Below are 14,701 nucleotides of genomic sequence, written 5' to 3' on the forward strand. Positions count from 1 at the left end.
AGGGGTGTGATCTGACATCTCTATACTTTGATAATCACAAGAGGGGGTCAATGGGATCAGTTTATTGTCGATAAAAAGAGTAAGGTGAATAGCAACAGGATCTAACCAGTAATTGAGATACCCACCAAGCACAAGAGAATAGGAGCTCAGATCCAGTAAGGAAAAAAAATGTTCCAAAAAAACCCCAAAATCATCATATTAGGGGCATAACATTAGCAAAAACTACCATTTTATTATATAATTTCCCTGAAAAAAGTGATATAACAACCACTTAAATGATATTACGTTGCAATGCACAAAAGAAATATTTTGCTTATATTTTGATTACTAACAATCGAGGAACCCCCCCCCCCCCACCCCCCCAACCATCAGCCTTGGCCTAGAAAGTGGAGACCTACGAATGTGCATTTCTTGTTTAAAAAAAAAAGCAATTGCTGTTTTAAGTTGTTTGACGTGTGAGGATACTTTCCTTCTTTTAACAGGGTGATTTAAACCTCTGACTTTTCACCTAGCAAACTTTAAAAAGATAGTTATTAACCCTGTTTGAAAATATAGGTTGATAAGCACAAATAATATCAAAACTCCAGGTGTCAGCCTTGAGACAGAAACATACACAAATACTAGAATTGAGATAAACCCTGCTAGTCAAAGTTAGTATAGACTCTTAGAACAGTAACGACAATGAAACACCAACCCCCTCCCTCCCAAACCAAGACAGCTGCCAAAAACCACATCAGCAAGCTCTTAAAATACCCATTTCCAACCCAAAAAAATCTTCCTGTCCCGCACTTGTCATCTTCAGCTCCATTATTGCTATTTAAATATTACATTTAACACCCCCAACACAACCAAGTAGAAAATAACCAATTCCTTTTAATATTTGTTACGTAGTTCTGAAAAGTGTACTATAAAATAGAAATATAACCTACTACTAAAAAACTAAGTATAATCTTTCCCAATGATCTGGTCACAGAAATTGAATAGATCACCAAATTTAAGGCAGAGGAAAGTATACACATGACCACAGCCCAAGAGGGTATGTTATCCCACAAAATGTTACTACGGCAGAGTGCCAGCTGGAATACTATATGACATAGACTAGAAAAATTAGAAGTAATAACAATCAATCAGCCATCGACACCAAGCAGAAATTTACAATGGGAGTGATGTATAGGGAAGACCATCTATATAGCTCCATGCCTTGTCAACTGGGCCAGCCATTTCTTAGGCCTGCTGGGGAATGTGATGTGGAGTCATCAGGATACAACAGGGAGTGCCTGAATCCTCGCTTATTTAGATCCGTCATTACCTCCTGGTACTTGGCTCACTAATTCAGGATTTCGGGACTGTAATCGTCCACAGTCCTGATCTGCTGACCACTGTATTTCAGTTTCCCTCTTAACCAGGCTTCACGGATCAGAATGTCCTTTATCTGATAATGATGTAGACGGAGAATAATCAAGCACAGTCTGTCCCAGAGCCAGCTTAGGTACTAATGAACTGCGAGCTCTATCATTTCCCGGTGGAGATGGGAGTGCCTCCTTCCCGAAAAACTTGCATAGCAAACTGAAGAAGAATTTTGTAAGCTGTCCTCCTTCAATAGATTCTGCCAAGTCCAGGATATGTTGGTTTTGCTGTCTTCTCTGACCTTCCAGGTCAATGACTTGAGCCAGCCATTAGTTTTGAATTACTTTGTCGTAAGCTAGAGCAAACATCCTCTAAATCATTAACATGTTGTCTCAGGTTGTCCGAAGTGAGGTTCATTTGGTCACACTCATTGAACACGCTCAACCACTAATGCCTGGACTTGTTTGAATTTGATTTCTAGCAAGTGAAAAGAAGTTTTGAAGTCAGCTGCTCGTGCCTATCTAACTAAGTTGGTTCAGTAGCTTGGAAACAGCCTTAAATGTTAGGCTCATTGCCGTTTCTTTCTTTCCCTCTCTCCCACCCCCCCCCTAGATTTACCACTTCTTGTAGCCATTTTAAGGTAAATAAAATAACAAGATGCAAGATCTGTATCATTTTGGTTGTGGAGAAGTGAGAAAATAGAAAGTAGGCAGGAGCTCTTGATCTTTGCTTTTAAACCATACTGCTGCCAACTGGAAATCTGGTATTATTTTTAACTCTTGTGTTCCCAATTGGGAGTTGAGAACGTGTAGCAATGATTTATTCATACTCAGTGTAGATATTTGTGTATTATTGCTGCGTATATACGTTAGTTGTGATTATTACTAAACTCCAGATTGCGAGCCACGGGCAGCTCTGGAGGACTGACTCAATGGGCCCGTCTTGGATCCAGAGCAGTGGCAACAATGGATCAGGTTTATATTAGTTACGTGGTATACCTTACCTGTAGGTGGTGGGTGCTGAAGAACTTAAACCCTTGCTTCTCGGTATACAGTGCCTGTGTAATTGAATCTGTGTGCCCTTTTGTGAATTCCCATGTGTAAATAAAGCCCACAGTTTGTTGATAACACACATCCAGCCTTGATTCTCTTTAAACCTATCGAACATGTTCTTGAACACAACATTTGGGGCTGTGAGCAAGATTCAAGGGGTTTTGAGTGGACCAGTGGGGTGGTGATGATTTTGCACAAAAATAACCAATTTACCCTTTCCCTGTAACCATCACTTGGGAGCAGAATCCTTGTTGTTTGTGTATGTCCCATAGCACATTCTTACTGAGAAGTGATTAGGTGGATCGTCATCTCCCGACCAGGAAAAGGGCATGAGAAGGGGAGAGGTTTGTAGTGCACAGACTGGGAAAATGATCACGTGTGTGTGGACATGTGTGCGCTTCTCTCTTGCTCCTGCCTGTGGGAACTTTTCTGACCATTTCCAGAGACAAAAACATAACCAACCAAAGAGCACATAAAACCTAAAATAACACTAATATTTATTAAAAGCAGGAATGATAAGTACACAGCCTATAAAATAGAAATAATGTATGTACAGTGCAAGTAGGTGGAGTCTTCAGAGGTTGGGGTAGTGGGAGGGACACAATTTGGATGTAGGAGAGACAGGAATAGGGTCATCAATTGACCTCTCATCGTAGTTCCTGGGGAAGGAGCTGCTCGGAATGCACGCACAGCCTCTATAATGGCTCATTGCTTTCACCACATTTTTTTCGTAAAAGTGAATTTGTGTAAAGCGAGGTATACCTGTACCTCTAAGTCTCTTGGTACTACAACACGCCCCAGGACCCTACCTATTTCTTGCAAGTTCTACCTGGTTAAATCTACTCTGGTCACAACCTCTTCTCACTTCCACCTTCAGCCTGTGTACCAGCACCTCCAGATCCAAGTACAGTTTCATTCCAATGCTATCCTGCTCCTGAACTTGTTACACTAATCATGACTTTTTGCCCTTTGTAATGCCTTTTTAAAAAAAGGCACAATAGCAACGCTAAATATTATCTATTTTTAATCTTTAACATCTCTTAAACTTAAATGTATACTATTGTAGTTGTGTTTCCCCTCACCCCCACCCCAATAAAGCACTGTTTGGATGCAGCAAGAATGAATTTCAGTTGTATAATGTGCATGACGATAAATTTCAACACCTTCCACTTGTCTGGGCTGTAATCTTAACCTTCTTCCTTCTCCACTATATCAACAAATTTTGGTGTTATCTGCAAACTTACTAACCATGCCATCAACATTATCATCGAAATTGTTAATATAGATAAGAAAACAACAGAAGAACTAACCTCGACTGAACACCACTGGTCATGGATCTCCATTCAAGAAACAACATTCTACTACCATCCTCCTATTGCCAAGCCAATTTTCTATCAATTGAGCACATCAAAAGGCTTGCTTAGGTCCTTATCAATTTTACCTCAAATAAAGTGGCTTTGCTAATTTTTAAAAATTTATCTTTTAACAAAAAGAAAACTAATGCTCGGGTGAGGGCATTAATTAAATTGCAGATGAAACACACACATTACTTGAGGTACTTTTAAAATGCATTCTCAGTGTAACCATCTTTATCTGTGTTATATATGCTTTTTTAATCCAATGTTTCTGCCCTGTAATTACTGTCACATGAAACAATGAAAATAATTAGCTCATCTGAATCACTTGGACATTGAAATGCACCATTAATAATGCTTAATCTGCATTTTTATTATTGCTGAAATTCCAACTTAAATATTCCATCACTAAAACTTTGAAGCCTGAATATTGCAACTATTCAATATTTCTATTTATATTATTGTCCTTCCAATAACAGTGTTGCCAAACCTCTGTACAGGCACTTTTTCATACTCTAGTGCTGTCTGCAATTATACTTCAGCTCAACCCAAATTCTCAATGAATGTACAACATAGAACAGTTGAGCCCTTTGGGCCACAACATTGTGCCAAGCAATGCAAACTCATTCCACTATTAATTTAATCTTTCTCAACCTCACAGTCTGTAACCTTCTCTATTTCTTAAATCCATGTGTATATCCAGGTCTTTTAAATGATCTATTGTATAAGCACCCCCCCCCCACCCCCCCAGCAATGCATTCCAGAAAAATTACTTGAATCTTTAGTCTTTCAACCTTTGTGCCTTCCCTGCTAAAAGAACACAAGAAATAGGAGCAGGGAGTATTCCATATGACCTGTTGAGCCTGGCCTCTGTAATACAGAATTTTTCAGATATGCCAATCATATATTCAGTAATTGTTTTTACCCTTCATGACTGAGACACAAAAAGATGCAATGAATATTATGGGGTTTTGTGGGACATGTAGAGTAGGAAGGAGGATTTTGCAAGGGATCAGACTGAAAGTCAATACAGAGGATCATCAAAACAACCCAGAAGTTCACTGGGACTCCCTTTCCTCTAATGACAACATTCACCAGCAGCATTGCTTAAATGGGGCTCAAAGAATTATTGAGTACCCTTTCCATCCAACACACAGTAGCTTTGGCCTACGACCACCACGAATGAGGTACAGGAGCATGAAAATCAGGACTGCTAGTTTGGGAAATATCTTCTTCCTGCAAATTATGAAATTGATGAACAAGAACCTGCAACTGAATAAATTATTCCAAAATATTTATATATTACATCTTTATGTATATGTGTAAGCACAATGGTTCTGAAAAAATGTTTATTTGGTTCGAGATGGAGAGAGTGAGCAAATTTAAATTTCTGGAAGTCACTCTTTTGGAGGACCTTTATTGGATCTAACAGACGAATGTCAACATGAAGAAAACATGTCAGCACCTCTACTTTCCCAGGAGTTTGCAGAAGTTTGGTATAACATCAAAAACCTTGGCAAACTTCAAACGATCTGCAGTGGAAAGTGTGCTGACTGGCTGCATCGTGGCCTCTGAACAGAAAGCCCTGCAAAATGTAGTGCACACAGCCCAGTACATCACAGGTCAAACTCTCCCCATCATCAATAGACAAGGAACACGGCCATTGGAGAGCTGCAGCAATCATCAAGGATCCACACCACCCAGGACAAACTTGGATCGTGTGGCTGTCATCAGGAAAGAGGTGCCACAAGATTAGTACCACCAGGTTCAGGGACAGTTGCTTCCCCTCCACCACCAGACTCCTCAACAACAAACTCAGAGACTTATTTAAGTACTGACTTTGCATATTTTTATTATTGTTTTCTATTTTATTTTCTGTCTTGCAGTTTGCTTGCATTTCCTTCTCATTGACATTTCTCTCTGTGGTATACATATCTTTTAGTGAGTAGTTTTTTTTTTGCAGTACTGATAAATGGAAATTCTGCCTGGTCTGGGGAGGAAAAAGAATCTCAGAATTGTATGTAAATTCCAATATGCACTCTGACAATAAATCTGAACTTTGAAATATGTACAGTCAGTTGATAATTTGAAAGAGGACATTAATTCTGGGAAAATGAAACAGTGAAGTAAATTTTAAAAATTTATTTGTTTGCTCGATGTGAACATGTTGAAAATGCCAACATTTTCTTTGTTAAAATTAAGATGTTGGCATGTGGAGTCATTTTTAGGCTAGACCAGAAAGACTGGCAAATTTCATTCTGTAAAATTCATTAGTGAACCAGACATCACATTAATTCCATACCCATACAGGTTGTTATTACTGACTTCAATTTTATTCCAGATGTATTTAAATATTTGATTACACAGTTGCCATGGAGTTTGTGTCTATTTACACAGATTAATTTTGTGATTGTTCATACCCAAGGCCCCAGATCTGGTCCTGCAATTTAACAATTAATCCACCACGGTCTCGGAGTAGCTGAGGGCACATAAATAAAGGTCCCAATATAAATAAATTACTTCCTTAATAGCACCTTTCACATGCCTTTAAAAAAGTCTTAAAATGAAAAGTATTCACTATTTTAGTGTCCGCAATGCATGTCAATTAGCAAACAGGCTCCACGTTACTGATGATTATTGGCTAAAATTGGCCAGATATCTGGGAATAACTCCCATGCTTCTCTTTTATGTAGTGTCATCAAATATTTTTACATCCATCAAAGAAAGCAAAGTAGATTATCTAACAGAAAATGTGGATGGCAACAAAGTAATTTCCTAACCAATTTGTTTTGTTTTATTCATTCAAGCCAGCATACAAGTATCTACTTCTAATTAGTCAGAGATCCACAGTGTGGAAAAAGGCTCTTCAGTCCAACTTGTCCTTGTTGACCAAAACTAGTCCTATTTTTCAGCATTCAGCCCATGTAATGCTAAACCCTTCCTATCCACAAACCTATCCAAGTGTCTTTTGAATGTTATCATCGTCTCCACTTCTACCACTTACTCTGACAGCTTGCACTATATACCTATCACCCTCCATATGAAGGCATCCCTCAGGTCCCTTTTAAATCTTTCACCTTCAATCACTCCAGCTTTATAGAACCACTGACGTTCTTGAGATGTGGCTATACAAATGGATATACACAATGATGTTGGGAAGCAAATTCTAAGATTTTGACTCAATACTGGTGAAGGAACAGTGATACAACTCCAAGTTAACTCCAACATGGAAGCAAGTTCCAAGTGGTGGTATTTCCATATATTTGCTGCTCATGTCCAGGTGGTAGAGGACATGGGTGTGGAAGGTGCTGTCTAAAGTAATCTTGGCGAGTTGCTGCAGTTTATCCTAGAGATGGTACAATCTGCTGCCACTGAGTCAGCGGTGAATTGTATGAATGGTTATGGATGGGGTTTCTATCAGGCAGGGTGCTATGTCTTGAATGCTTTTGAATTTCGAGTGTTGAAGCTGCAGTTATCAAGCAAAGGAGAGAATTCCATCACATACCTAACTTCAGCCTTGTACATAAGGAACAAGCTTTGGGGAATTAGGAGGTAATTAACTTGTCACATGATTTCTAACCTCTGACCTGCTCTTTGCAGCCACATTATTTATATGACTATTCCATTTCAGTTTCTGATCAATGGTCAATTTGAAAGACATCATCCCAGATAATGCAATACACAAAAGCTCTGGAGTAACTCAGCATGGCGGAGTTTCTCCAGCACTTTTGTGTACTGCACAAAGATCATATCTGCAGACTTCCCAGTTTAATCTCAGACATTGCAGCAGTTCTTCATGACTGTATTCAAATATCAGTCAAGATATGTATTCAAATTACTCAAACAAAAATAAAACCCTGACATCAAGTATCAAGTCAAGTTTATTGTCATTTGCTTGTACAAGTACAACCTGACAAAACAGCGTTCTCTGGTCCTTGGTGCAAAAACATGCAGATGCACAACCAGACATAACACACAAGACAAATAATATGCAAGGCAGGTATTATATCTATAAAAAATAAATAAATAGTTTTGTACAAATGAGAGTCTTGGATGGTTAGTGTGCGCAGTTCCTTTGATCTTTCAGCATTCTCACAGACCGTGAGAAAAAGCTGTTCCTCAGCCTGGTGGTGATGGGAGAAGTTGGAAGATGCTGTGTGTAGGGTGGAAGGGGTCCTCAATGATTTTGTCAACCCTCTTCAGACAACGATCTTGGTAGATCACATTTATGTGGGGGGGGGGGGGGGAGGGGAGGAGGAGGGAGACTCCAGTGATCCTCTCTGCCACACTTATGGTCCTGTGGATTGACCTCCAATCCATTTCTCGGCAGCAACTGTTCCACACTGTGATGCAGCCTGACAGGATGCTCTCACTTGAGCTCCAATAGAAGTTTGACATAATGGTGGCCGATAGCCTTGCCCACTTCAGTCTTCTCAAGAAATACAGCCGCTGTTGGGTTTTCCTGACAAATGAGGAGATGTTGAGTGTCAATGATCGGTCACTAGTTAAGTGAACTCCAAGGAACTGGTGCTCTCTACCCTCTCTCTTCTACAGAGTTGTTGATATGTAGTGGAGGGTGTTCATTCCTGGTCCTTCTGAAGTCCATGATCATCTCCTTCGTCTTGTCCACATTGAGACTCAGGTTGTTACTCTCACACCTTTTCACAAGATTTTCCATCTCTTCTTGGTCATGCAACTTATTGTTGTTGCTAATGAAGTAAACTACTTGATGACACTTTTGGAGCCAGACCTGGCGATGCAATCATGGATCAGTAGTGTGAACACAAGCAGGTTGAGCATACAGCCCTGAGGTGTGCCATTGCTCAGCGTGACTGTGTTCAATATTCTGCTACTGACCCGGACAGATTGTGGTATTTCCATTCAGAAGTCCAGGATCCAATTGCAGAGAGGGGTGTTACATACCAGTGAGAGCACCTTCTCCACCAGCCTCTGCAGAATGATCATATTCAACGCCAAGCTGAAGTCAATGAACTGTCATTTTCCAGGTGGGCCGGGTGTAAATGTTCACTAGTTTACTGAAAGGCAAGTACAGTATTCAATTCTTATTTGCCAGCTTTTAACAAAAGATCAATGAATTTTCCAAGTTCCATCCTTTTTATGAAAAGGATCAAATTAGAAAGCATATTTGTAAAAGTTCACTTATTTACAGATACATTAATTTTTTGGTGCATGAAAGGCAAGTATTCAATTCTCATTTGCCAATTTTTAATAAAAGATTAATGTGTGTAATAGAATTCAGTTTCATTGGGATATACTCAACAGCTTATAAATTACTGCCAAATTTTAAGCTGTTTCATTTAAATCATAAAGAACCATGATGAAATCATATCCTGAGTACTGGAATATAATTGCTTTGGATCCCCCTCCTGAAAATGTTTACACTTAATAGAGGATTTGCAGCAATCTTGTTTGACTGATTGCTGGGATGGCAGGTCAATTAAAAGTGGAGAGATTAAGTAGGTCAGGCCTCAATTTGTCAGTCTCAAGAATGAGAGGTGATCTCATCAGATCAAACAAAATTCCTAGAAGGCTAAAACAGAAGGAGTGTTTTCTCTGACTCAGGAATTGAGAACTACCGTATATTTCGGTGTACAAGTCGACCCCTATTTTTTGGCTGCCTGAGGTACCCCATTGGCTGGTGTACAAGTTGACCCCCAAAGCTTGCGATGCCTGAGATAGGTCATTGACTGGTGTACATATCAACCCTCATAGATCATACGGATTGATCTGCTGGGCATTGGCTGGAGGTGTACAAGTTTTCTTCATTAAATATACACAATGACATCTTTTCCTTTTTTCTCCCCCCCCACCCCCCTCTAAAACCAATATTAAACATACAAAATACAAGAAAACAACATCCACACAGAAAAAACAAAGTCATGTCGTCAACTTTTACATATTTAAGTCTAATCATGTTCATATCATTTTAGAAGATGGAGGTCCGAAGTCAGCATTTCCCATCATATTTCATATATGGTTCCCAAATTTGTTCGAACAATGTATATTTGTCTTTTAAATTGTACGTAATTTTTTCCAATGGAATATACATTCATTTCCATATATCATTGTTATATTTTTAGGTTCTCTTCCATTTTCCAGGTTGCCATTATGCATTTTTTTTCCTACTGCTAAGGCCATCATAATAAATCTTTTTAGGCTCTATCTAATTTGAGATCTAGTTATATTATTTAAAAGAAAAATATCTGGTTTTTTTTTGGTATGTTATTCTTTGTGATTTTGCTTAATATCTGACTTAATTCTTCCCAGAAAGTATTCACTTTTGTACATGCCCAAATTGCGTGTATTGTTGTTCCAATTTCTTGTTTACAGCGAAAGCATCTATCCGACATTGTTGGGTCCCACTCTTTTAATTTCTGAGGGGTGATAATAGTCTGTGTAACCAATTATATTGTATCATGTATAGTCTTGTATTTATTGTATTCTTCATAGTTCCTGTACAGCTCTTCCCATGTTTCATTCTTTATCTCTATGTTTAAATCTTTTTCCCAGCTTTGCTTAGGTTTATACCTTGTTTCATAGTCATTGCAGTTTAATGTACATGTTTGTTATAAATTTTTTTAATTATCATTGTATCTGTAAGTATATATTCATAGCTGCTCCCTTCTGGTAGTCTCAATCTGCTTCCCAATTTGTCCTTTGAATAAGCTTTCAACTGATGATATGAAAACATTGTACTGTGTGTTATTCCGTATTTGTCTTCCAGTTGTTCAAATGTTAATAAATTATTTCCCAAAAAGCAATTTTCTATTCTCTTGATTCCTTTTCTCTCCCATTCTCTAAAAAAGAAGTCATCTATTGTAAAGGGGATTAGTGGGTTTTGTGTCAATAGCATTTTTGGTATTTGTTCATTTATCTTTTTTCGTTGCACGTGTATCCTCTTCCATATTTTAAGTATGTGATGCAGCACTGGTGAATTATGAAATTGCACCAGCTTTTCATCCCATTTATAAAGTATATGCTCCAATACCTTTTCTCCTATTTTATCTAGTTCTAACCTAGTCCAATCCAGTTTTTCTCCCGTCTGATAGAAATCTGAAAAATATCTTAGTTGTGGAGCTCAGTAATAGTTTTTGAAGTTTGGTAATTGTAACCCTCCTTGCTTGTATCTCTGTTAATTTGTCCAGCGCTACTCTCGATTTTTCCCCCTTCCATAAGAATTTCCTTATTATTTTCCTGAGTCCCACAAAGAATTTCTCTGTCAAGGGAATTGGTAACATTTGAAATAAATATTGTATCCTTGGGAATACGTTCATTTTAATGCAGTTCACCCTATCAACGTTAGCGGCAATTCTATCCAATTTTCCAAGTCTTCCTCTATTTTCCTTATTAATGGTTGATAATTCAGTTTGTACAAATGATTTAGGTTATTGTCTATCCTGATACCAGGGTATTGTATTGTGGGACACTAACGACGAAGATGAACCGCCTCATCAGATACAGACTGGGACCCATAATGATGACTGTTTAAACAGTGAGAGTGTTGATGTGCTTGCCGCCATCTTTGCTTCTGACAATGCTAGTGAGAATGATTTAGAAGGGTTCTAAATGTGTTGTTATTTTCAGACAATTATAGCAATTTTGAAGGGTGCTAATTGTGTTCCTGTTTTCAATAAAAATCTCAATGAAATTCTTTGCAGCTTTTTTATGTTTTTCAAGGGTTGACTTATATGCCGGATCACTGCAGATTAGATTTGGAGCTGAATTTAAGGTTTCAAAACTATATCTGGTGTACAAGTCGACCCCCATTTTTGAGATTTGTTCAGTTTTTACGACTTAACTAATACTCCGAAATATACAATAATTCTGATCATCATCTCAAAGGAGAAGGTCATTTAGCACAAAGAAGAGGAGAAATTTATTCACTCAAAAGATCATTCTAAATTCTGAGAAAGATCAATCAATCAATAGCAGCACGTCTTGATTAGCTTAATGGCTTGTTTCTATTCCTTTTCCTTGCATTCTTGTAAAAATCATTTAGGCTGTTTAATCATTTTCTTCTATGGATCTAACATTCCAGACTTAAATTTGCTAAACTGGGAATTGTTCCGCATTGCAGATATATACAAGAGGAAGGTTTTATCATCGACATGAATAAAACCTTCAGGAAATACTATACACTGGATCGATTGACATTCAAAATACAAAAATAACAAAACAATTGCAATGATTACCATTAAAAAGCCACTCTTTCCAACAGCTTTAGATTAGGGATTGTAAAATAAGCAACTTGGTCAACACTATAACAAAACCATTTTAAACATTTAAATAACTAATCTCGTCTATTACTTCAAACCTTAAAAATATCTTTTCAACCACAAAGCAAACAGTAATTTTTGACATTAAATTATGCTATCCGAGTCATTGTACTATTGTCGCTCAAGCAACCAATCTCAGTTGAAACCGATTGTATTCCACATGCCCATCTACCTGTAGTATGACCCAGTTTTTATGAGGAGAAGAGAAGAAGTTGGAAAAAAAAATTATAGTGCAGATCAATCAATAAAAAGCCATGTTAATTTTTCCAAAATAATCCTTGCAACTATATATTTCATCAGAAATATTCAATTAGATATTTCGCTCAGAGTTTAGTTCAGATTTACATTTTCAGCCTTGCTCCCTTTAGCTCTTTTTATGGAGCAACGCCACATTGCAGCCTGCTGAATGAGGGGGGGAAAAAAGGCAGACTCACCTTTTATGGAGGAGGCCTATAAGGTTGCTTCAGCATGGCATTTATGGAGAGTGGCTGAGGGAGCCATCATCCAGAGTTGAGGGAGGCAGGACGAGTGATGCAATAATGCCACCTGTTGCCATGAGGTCTAGCTGCATGGGAATTATGGGTAACAAAGGTGGTCATTGATCCTTCTATATGCTGAGGGACTCTGACCGATAGACAAAGAAGGCCCAATAACCTCCACCATGAAACAAATGATTTTGTGAAAGAGTTTCTTTTTACAATGTCAACACAAGCTGCATGTCAGATTGCTTCTGAAGTACTGGAAAGAACTTTTCAGTCTACCTCCCCATTACTCTTCTGAAACTGCTTGAGGTGTTAACATTGAAAAAGCAAAAATATTCTTGTCTTGGAAAATTGCATTCTTACATTTAACCCCTGGGTCACAGGTTGACGGCATCATTGTAACACGATCTACTAGCAGCAGCAGTACATTGATGGAGCGAGGAGAGAGCTCCACTCCACCTCTGCGACCAGCCTGAGGAAGGATTGGATGAGGCATCTTGCCGAGAATTTATGGAGGTAGGTTCAGTGACGCGAGGGTGAAGAATATCCACCTTTGCAGTTCAATTTTTTTCCTCTATAAAAGGGCCTATGATCCTAAAAGGTCTGCTGTTCCATCAATGGATTGAAGGCTGCAATTTAGTGGAATTTTTCATCACATTGCTCAGAAGTAAATGAACTCGTACCTAGCAGCTTAAAAGTATTGTGGCAAGACACCAAGAATGAAGTGGATTGAGAACTATTTTTGAATCTCCCGAGTCAGAATTTACTTTTAATACCTTAAAGCAGAACAATGAACACACATACAGCCTTCTTACGCCACTGTTGTCCTTCATTTGAAGTCTCTGGAGCTGTTGGGTAGGATTTACACTCACTGACCATGACAGACCAGAGATACATTACCAAAGCAGAATGCTGTGCCACTTGGAGTGAAATTTGAAGTTTTTTTTTTGGAAAATTTTATTTTTAATTTGCATCAATAACAAATACGGTACTTATCTGTAGTCATACAGAATAAGATGCAAGAATACATAATTTTATATTTTCTCCCCCCTGACCCTCCCCCCTCAAAAAAGTAATAAAGAAAAAGCCTGTCTGAATTAATCATTTATCCTTCATTGATTAACTGAACTTTAAATTTACAAATATAATCTTAGAAACTTAAATTAAGAGTAAGTTGGGGTGGGAGCAGCAGACGCTGTAGATGAACTCTTACCATAAAATCCATACAAGGTTGCCAAATATCAAAATGTTTCTGGTTGATTCTGTAAATTATACGTTATTTTCTCTAACACTATACCCACATTATTATCTAGTTTCCATGTTAGGTCTATACATTTCTTTGCTACTGCTATTCCTACACTTAAAAACTTCCTCTGATAAATATCTAACTTCATCATAAATATCCCCTAACAAAAATATTTTTGGGTCTTTCAGAACTTGAATCATCATATCTTGTCCCAATTAAATACTTGTATCTTCCCAAAATTTTTCTACTTTTTAACATGTAAAAAGGTTCATACCTTTTAATTACATCTAAAATATTAATCAGAGCAATTTGAATTAAGCCTGTGTAATTTATGTGGAGAATAATATAATTTATGTAAACAAATTGAATTGTTCCATTTGATATTAATTGTATTAGTTATATTTTCATAACAGTTTTGACCATACTTCTTGAATTTGTATATTTAAATCTCTTACCCATCTCAATTTAGATTTAAATAGATCTTTTTTCTGCATAATCTCTTGCAATTTTATATCTTCTGATAAACTTATCAGTTGTTAAATATTCAAACTGACTTTATTCATGTAATCTAAAATTCTGTCCTAACTTTCTTTTTAAGTATGATTTAAGTTGACAATAAGAAATAAACAGTATTATTTGGTATATTATACTCATCTTTCAATTGGTCAAAAGTCAAAAAACAAAACCTGAAAAACAATCCTTTATCCTCTTTATTCCATAGTTATACCAAATATCAAAAAATGAATTATTAACTGCAAAGGGAATTAAAGGATTTTGCTTTAATAACATTCTAGCTAATTAATAATTCTTTATCCCTCTTTCTACATGGATTCCACTCCATACTTTAAGCATATGTTTCAAAATTGGTGTATCTATTTTCATTTATACAAAATGTGTTCAGAATTATTTTCCCCTATTTTAT

At 37.4% G+C, this 14,701-nt stretch overlaps 1 protein-coding gene and 1 long non-coding RNA gene across 3 annotated transcripts in view; one reads left to right on the plus strand and one right to left on the minus strand.

Moving 5' to 3' along the window:
• Positions 1-14,701, minus strand: part of znf292b (zinc finger protein 292b) — a 210,965-nt gene that overhangs the window by 126,601 nt on the left and 69,663 nt on the right. Inside the window, exon 1 of one of the 2 annotated variants that reach the window (XM_069932210.1) lies at positions 12,486-12,572. The exons of the other annotated variant lie outside the window; for it this stretch is intronic. The gene's annotated coding sequence lies outside the window, so the exon portion shown is untranslated. Of the gene's footprint in view, positions 1-12,485; positions 12,573-14,701 lie in introns of those variants that run through there. 2 annotated transcript variants of the gene reach the window in all.
• Positions 1-14,701, plus strand: part of LOC138760907 (uncharacterized) — a 90,735-nt gene that overhangs the window by 71,386 nt on the left and 4,648 nt on the right. Inside the window, exon 2 of the long non-coding RNA XR_011355962.1 lies at positions 12,917-13,049. This is a non-coding gene — a long non-coding RNA (uncharacterized lncRNA). The remainder of the gene's footprint in view (positions 1-12,916; positions 13,050-14,701) is intronic.

This window comes from Narcine bancroftii, chromosome 4, assembly GCF_036971445.1.
Source record: "Narcine bancroftii isolate sNarBan1 chromosome 4, sNarBan1.hap1, whole genome shotgun sequence".
NCBI lineage: Eukaryota > Metazoa > Chordata > Chondrichthyes > Torpediniformes > Narcinidae > Narcine > Narcine bancroftii.